This window comes from Erpetoichthys calabaricus, chromosome 11 (genome assembly GCF_900747795.2).
Source record: "Erpetoichthys calabaricus chromosome 11, fErpCal1.3, whole genome shotgun sequence".
NCBI classification, from domain to species: Eukaryota; Metazoa; Chordata; class Cladistia; order Polypteriformes; family Polypteridae; genus Erpetoichthys; species Erpetoichthys calabaricus.
The window spans coordinates 125782288-125789370 of NC_041404.2; positions in this window are offsets into that span (position 1 = coordinate 125782288).

Here is a 7083-nt window from a genome sequence, read left to right on the forward strand (position 1 = left end):
TTTGCAAAGAAATTTCACAAATGTTTGCTTTGAACGCTTGATTAATAATAAATAATTCATAGTAATTTCATGCTGTGCCATCTCTGTCTGTATGGTTTACCAACTGAGTATCATTTATACAGTACTTATGTACATGTGATTTCTCAGTTTTTTTATTTTTAATAAATTTGAAAAAACGTCAAGTAAACTTTTTTCATGTTGTCATTATGGGGTGTTGTGTGTAGAATTCTGAGGAAAAAAATGAATTTAATCCATTTTGGAATAAGGCTGTAACATAACAAAAGGTGGAAAAAGTGATGCGCTGTGAATACTTTCCAGATGCACTGTATGTTGAACTTTTTGTCAAGGCTTATGTTATATTATTCAACCGTTTGTGTTGATTAATGTTTGCTCTACGGCATGTTTTTTAATGTTTAAACACTGATTTTGTTGGAAGTACCAATACAGTAAATATATGTTTCATTTTATCAACCATTTACATTTTTATTCCTGTGAGTGGTTGTGTAGGTAGGGGCCCCAGTGCACTGCTTTGCCTGGGGGCCTGTAATACTGTTAAGACAGCCCTGGTGGTCATAAAAGATCACTGGGCATCTTTTGTAAAGAGTAGGGTGTTTCTTGATGTTCTGGCTAAATCGTCCATCACTGCTTGGTCATTTTGGCCTCCTTTTCATCCCCCCATCTCTAATTGGCTGACTATTTCTCTTACCTCTTTGCCACCCAATAGCTAAAGTGTGGTGAGCATACTGGCACAAAATGGCTGCCATGGCTCCACCCTCTCTATGTAGAGCGCATCTTGAAAAGCATTATATAAATGCAATGCGTTCTTCTTCCACCAACCCCTTTGCATTGAATGGAGTAGTATGCTCTAGAGGGGTGCCAATTCACAAAACAAGTAGTCTGTATTAATTGCCTTTATTTATTTGTGTGCGTATTTTAACATTTGGACGTCTGTGGAACATTAGAACAATTTAAATGTGAAGAGATCATTTGGATCAACAAAGCTAACCAGTCTTATCAACTTAATTCTTCTAAAGTAGCATCAAATCTAGTTTCGGAAGTCACAAAAATCCCATGCATCTTACGATGATGGTGACAATCTAGTTATTATCTTTCCAAGGAAGCTCAATAACATATATGTGTTACTTAGATTAATATCATGAATTGACAAACTTAAAATCACAAAATTCAAGAAGCTGAAGTATGATGATTATCTTTAAGTAGGAATCTTTGCCCACAATTCCTATTCACTGTATATATGCAAATAATCTATAATAATAAAAGGCAAAGCCCTCACTGACTGACTCACTCACTGACTGACTGACTGACTGACTGACTCATCACTAATTCTCCAACTTCCCGTGTAAGTGGAAGGCTGAAATTTGGCAGGCTCATTCCTTACAGCTTACTTACAAAAGTTAGGCAGGTTTCATTTCGAAATTCAAAGCGTAATGGTCATAACTGGAACATATTTTTTGTCCATACACTGTAATGGAGGAGGCGGAGTCACGTATCGCGTCATCACACCTCCTACGTAATCACGTGAACTAAAAACAAGGAAGACATTTACAGCACGAGTCACACGCGGGAACGAAGGTAAATGACGTTAATTTTTGACTGTCTTTTAATACTGTGTGAGCATACATATTAACACATGTGCAATTAAACGTGTGCATTTACGGGGTGATTTCTGAGGCTTAAAAGCTCACCTTTTATCAAACGCGGGAAGAAAGGTAACTGACGTTGTTCACTGTCTTTTAATACTGTGTAACCATACATATTAACACATGTCCAATTAAACGTGTGCATTTACGGGGTGATTTCTCAGGCTTAAAAGCTCGCCTTTTACTAAAAAGGTAAATGCAAAACTATTTTCAATCAGTTTATTGAAACGCTCCCGTTAAGGATTGCAATAACATATTTGCGAGATAAAAGAACGAAGTAGGGGGAAATGGAGGAACAGCCGCAAACAGCGAAGAGCAAAAAATTAATTAAACAATTGAGAATGGAGCGAGTTAAGCATACAAGCATGTTCATAAGGGAAACAAAGCACGGTGTAAAACGTAACTTTAAATTAAGTTTATAGAAACGCTCCCGCTGCGGATTGCAATAACATATTCGCGAGATAAAAGTTTAATGAGAAGACACAAGGTATAAACGAAGCACACGCCGTGGCGCAACGTTAGGGGCAACAGTTTCAACCATTCTATGATCTGCTTCTTGCAACTGAAAGACGGCACATGGCAGATGTTAGCCGACTTGCTGACCGCAACGTTAGGGGCTTCAACTATGGTGCTGACGCAACATCTCAGTGCCAACACTTTGCAGACTGTACTTAAAAGACACGCCCTCCTCACTGGACAGTTAAAAACACCAATCAAACTAACGATGACATCAAGTATTACCCAATCAAAAGTAGGAAAGGAGGCATCTTCATAAAATGCGTGTGGGATGATTTGCATGAGACGCTGCTTTAAAAAAAAATGATAAAAAAAATACGGGATAAATCCGTCCAGTATTGATTCAAAACGGGACGCGCAATTTCATTCTCAAACGCGGCACGATTCCGTATTTTAAAGGACGGGTGGCAACCCTACAGTGCCAGGTAACCACCCATACAATCAGATTGTGATTCAGACTAGGAATGCAATGAATGTAATTACCCCGATCTACATACAAGGCGAAAGTCTTGCAACATTCAAAGATGATGGTTTGTGATAATTAGTACTTATTAAGTACAACATTGAACATAAAAGACCTTATGAAGCCTTGAACCGAAAAAAAGCAAGATCTCAGAGATCGTAAAAAAAATAAAGGAGGTAATGTCGTTTTACTCGCTATAGATTTTAGTCAAACATTACCAGTTATTCCACGAGGGAGACCAGCAGATGAACTCAACGCGTGTTTAAAATCCATGCTTCTCCCACGGTCAGTTATATGTCGCGTGTTCTCAGGTAGGTACACCAAAAAATGTATACATTTAAGCATGTAATGGGCAAAGAAAAAATGAGGTATACCCGAAGGCACTGCAGTAGTACTCAATGTAACTTTACTTCTTAAATGTTAATGTTTTACTGTTTAATAATTTATACGCTTCTTATATATTGTTCAAATTCTTTTATCAAAATACCAGTGACAGCGCAATGCACGATAACATGGAGTGAATACACCATACGCATCTGCCCACGGCCGCCCTGGTGTGCGCAGATAGGAGTTGATTCTAAAATAAAATAAACATTAAAAGAGTAATACATTCATCACCCATAAAGCGGATAGCAGACGTCACGTATTATATGTGTACCACATTTCAAGTCAATACGTGAAACGGTTTGCAAGCTACATGTGATTTAAAATCCTGGACAGACCAACGAAAAGCCACGGTAGCAAATTATAGAAGAAGATTTTACTGTTTAATAATTTATATTTATATGAAATGTGCTTCTTATATATTACTTCATATTCTCATATGATAATGATGTTAATGTTGTTTATATTGATTTCTATGTTATTGTAAGTGCATCTATGTGTGTATATGTATGTATGTATGTGTATATATATATATATATATATATATATATATATATAAAAAATATATGTGTATATGTATATATAATATATCTGTATATGTGTGTATATGTGTGTGTATATGTGTATATGTATATATATATGACAGCAACACTCATAACAATGACAACACAATTACATTGACAATCATGTTATGTTATTTTTAAAATGTTTCCTTTACTTTTTCATAACCTCTTTAACACACTACTTCTCCGCTGCGAAGCGCGGGTATTTTGCTAGTGCTATATAACTATCCAATCAATGCAAGGCACTCACAGAGTCTTTTCCAGGGAGACATGGACTATAAAGAGCTGCTTTTATGTTCCAAGAGCAAATGTCATTAAAGGTGCTGAACTACAGAGAACCATACTTGCCAAATTTTAACACAAGCCTTAATATAAGCCCATTTGGGAGATGATTATAGTTTGAATTAAATCATCTTTTTAACAATGCATTCAAGAGCTGCACTCCTGTTGCCGTTTTGATCATCTCATTTTATTTTTCTCATGTCTGTGTCTTCTACATGTTTGAGGATTATTGTCATAATCATTATTGTTGTTGTTCATGTTTTTTGTTGGATGGTGAACTTCATCAGACGTTAAGACAAAACATCATTGATTTGTGAAAATAAAATTAAACAATATAATCGGAAAGTCCTTTGAGTCAGAGTGTTCATTTGTCTGCATTGTTTCAAAAAAATGCCACACTAGGCGACAGGTGAGTTCACCGTAACATATTGGCACTTTACCGGTTTTCTCTTGCAAGGTACATGTAACTGTAAGGAAATTGGCAATGGCCCTGGGGGAGACCCTGTTTGTGAGACAATAAGTTACAGCTAAGCCTTGCCTTCTTGGGAGTTCTGGCCTCTCATAAGAGTTACATGTTTATTCTGTTATCACATCTTAGAGCTATGCTGAAAGTGATCCACAATATGGCCTGTAATAGTGTGTAACAGGCCATAACATATTCAGACCTCTAACTTTGGGTTACAAGGCTGGAACTTATTTTGAGAGGATCGGACGCAAGGCAGGAACCAAGCCTGAATTAGTGGCCACTCATGTTAAAGATTTACAATCACCAACTCAGCTAAAATGCACATCTTTTGGATGAGGGAGGATTGACACAATACACGGGGAAGCACTGCAATCAGAAAGGGAGAACATGCAACTCACACAGGCAACAGCTGGGCATAGGACTGAAATCCAGGATGCTGGATCTGTGAGGCAATGGCACTAACAATGCTGCACATCCTTTCTGTGACACAATAACAATGAGGACTTTCATCTAACCAATTATTCAGCAGGGCGACACGGTGGCGCAGTGGTAGCGCTGCTGCCTCGCAGTAAGGAGACCTGGGTTCGCTTCCCGAGTCCTCCCTGCGTGGAGTTTGCATGTTCTCCCCGTGTCTGCATGGGTTTCCTCCCACAGTCCAAAGACATGCAGGTTAGGTGCATTGGCGATCCTAAATTGTCCCTAGTGGTGCTTGGTGTGTGGACCCTGCGGTGGGCTGGCGCCCTGCCCAGGATTTGTTCCTGTCTTGCGCCCTGTGCTGGCAGGGATTGGCTCTAGCAGACCCTCTTGACCCTGTAGTTAGGATATAGTGGGTTGTATAATGACTGACTGACTGAATTACTCAGCAAATGTGTGTGATGAAACACTGTGGAGGCTCTTCATTACCAACAGCAATATATCTGCATAGTGCCTCACTGGGACTGTGACAGCCAAGTCTGAATTTTTCTTTCTTTAGAATTTTCTTGCTTTATAGTCATTTCAGTGTGTGTTCCGATCAATGTGTTTATGCATATTTATTTATTTGTGTGTTTGTTTGTTTAAAGAGCTTCTTTCTATTATTATTTATTTACCTATTTATGTATTATTTATTTGTTTAAAGAGTTTTTTTCTCATTTAAAAAGCCAGATCTATCTATCTATCTATCTATCTATCTATCTATCTATCTATCTATCTATCTATCTATCTATCTATCTATCTATCTATCTATCTATCTATCTATCTATCTATCTATCTATCTATCTATCTATCTATCATGCCACCCTGTAAAAGTGCAGTTTGAGTTATACATTACATTTAATTTATTGGCTGTATACTTATAACAATGATTCTGTTTCTGGAAATGTTACCAGAATCAAGTATTAGAATTAGCAGGAAACATCAGGGTTTTTGGCTTCTTCAGAAAGAGGAAGGTCCTGTTAGTCTTTTGGATCTGTAAATAAATATTTGCGAGTGCTTCAGTGAAGAACATTGTATGAAAATAAGCTGAGTTGAACTAAATAGACATGCAAATATACTGTCCAAATATACTGTGCCTATGAAATGTATTCATCTCTTCGACGTTTTCCCATTTTATTGTTGTACAACATTGACTCACAGTGATTCAATTTGGCTTTTTTTCAACTGATCAACAGAAAGAGACTCTGTAATGTCAAATTCAAAAGGATTTCTGCAAAGTGGTCAAAATGAATTGCAAATATAATATCTAGAATAATTGATCACATAAGTATTCACCCATTAATTTGACTCACCTAAATCATCAGTGGTGCAGCCAATTGGTCACCTAATTAGTTCAATGGAGATCAGCTTTTGGGGGAATTCAATTGCAGTCTAAATGCACCTGATCTGGAAGGTCCAGCTTGTCGTGAGTCAGTATGGTGGCCTAACCAGCAAACAAAAGAACAATCCAAGCAACCCAATTAAAAGCTGCTGGAAAAGGACAAGTCAGGGGGTGGGGACAAGAAATTACTGAATATCCCTTGGAGTCCAGTTAAATCAATTATTAAGAACTGGAAAGAGTATGGCACAGCTGGGAATCTGCTAGAGCAGGCCATGCCACAAGAAGGAGACTAGTGAGGGAGGCCACCAAAATCCTCTGAATGCACTGAAGGGGTTACAAGCTACAGTGTCTAATTATGGTGACACCACCATCTGCATCACCAGTCTCAGAGAGAGTGGCAAAGAGAAAGCAGTAGTTAAAAAAAAAGAAAAACACAACTAACACCTCAGCTAGAATTTGTCAGAAGGCACGTGGAAGATTCTGAAGTCAGCTGGAAAAAGGTTCTGTTGTCTGATGAGAGTAAAATTGAGCTTTTTGGCCATCAGTCTAAATGCCAAGTTTGCCATAAGAAAGACACTGCATAATATCAAAAACACACCATCCCCATAATGAAGCTTGGCATTGGCAACGTCATGCAGTAGGGATGCTTTTCTGTAGCAGGTCCTGGAAGTTCTTGTGAGGATAGACAGTGAAATGAATGCCTGGAAAGCGTGGAGAGAAACTCGATGCAGTCTGCAAGCAACCTGCACCTTGGGGGAAGATTTATTTTCCAGCGAGTCAACATCTAAACACCTAAAGCCAAACCTACACAGGAATAACATAAAAGGAACCATGTTAATATCCTGGAGTGGCTGAGTTAGAGTTCAGATCTCAATCCAAAATAGAAACCTTTGTGGCTGGACTCGAAAAAGGCTGTGCACTCACAATCCCCACACTACCTGACAGAGCTTGAG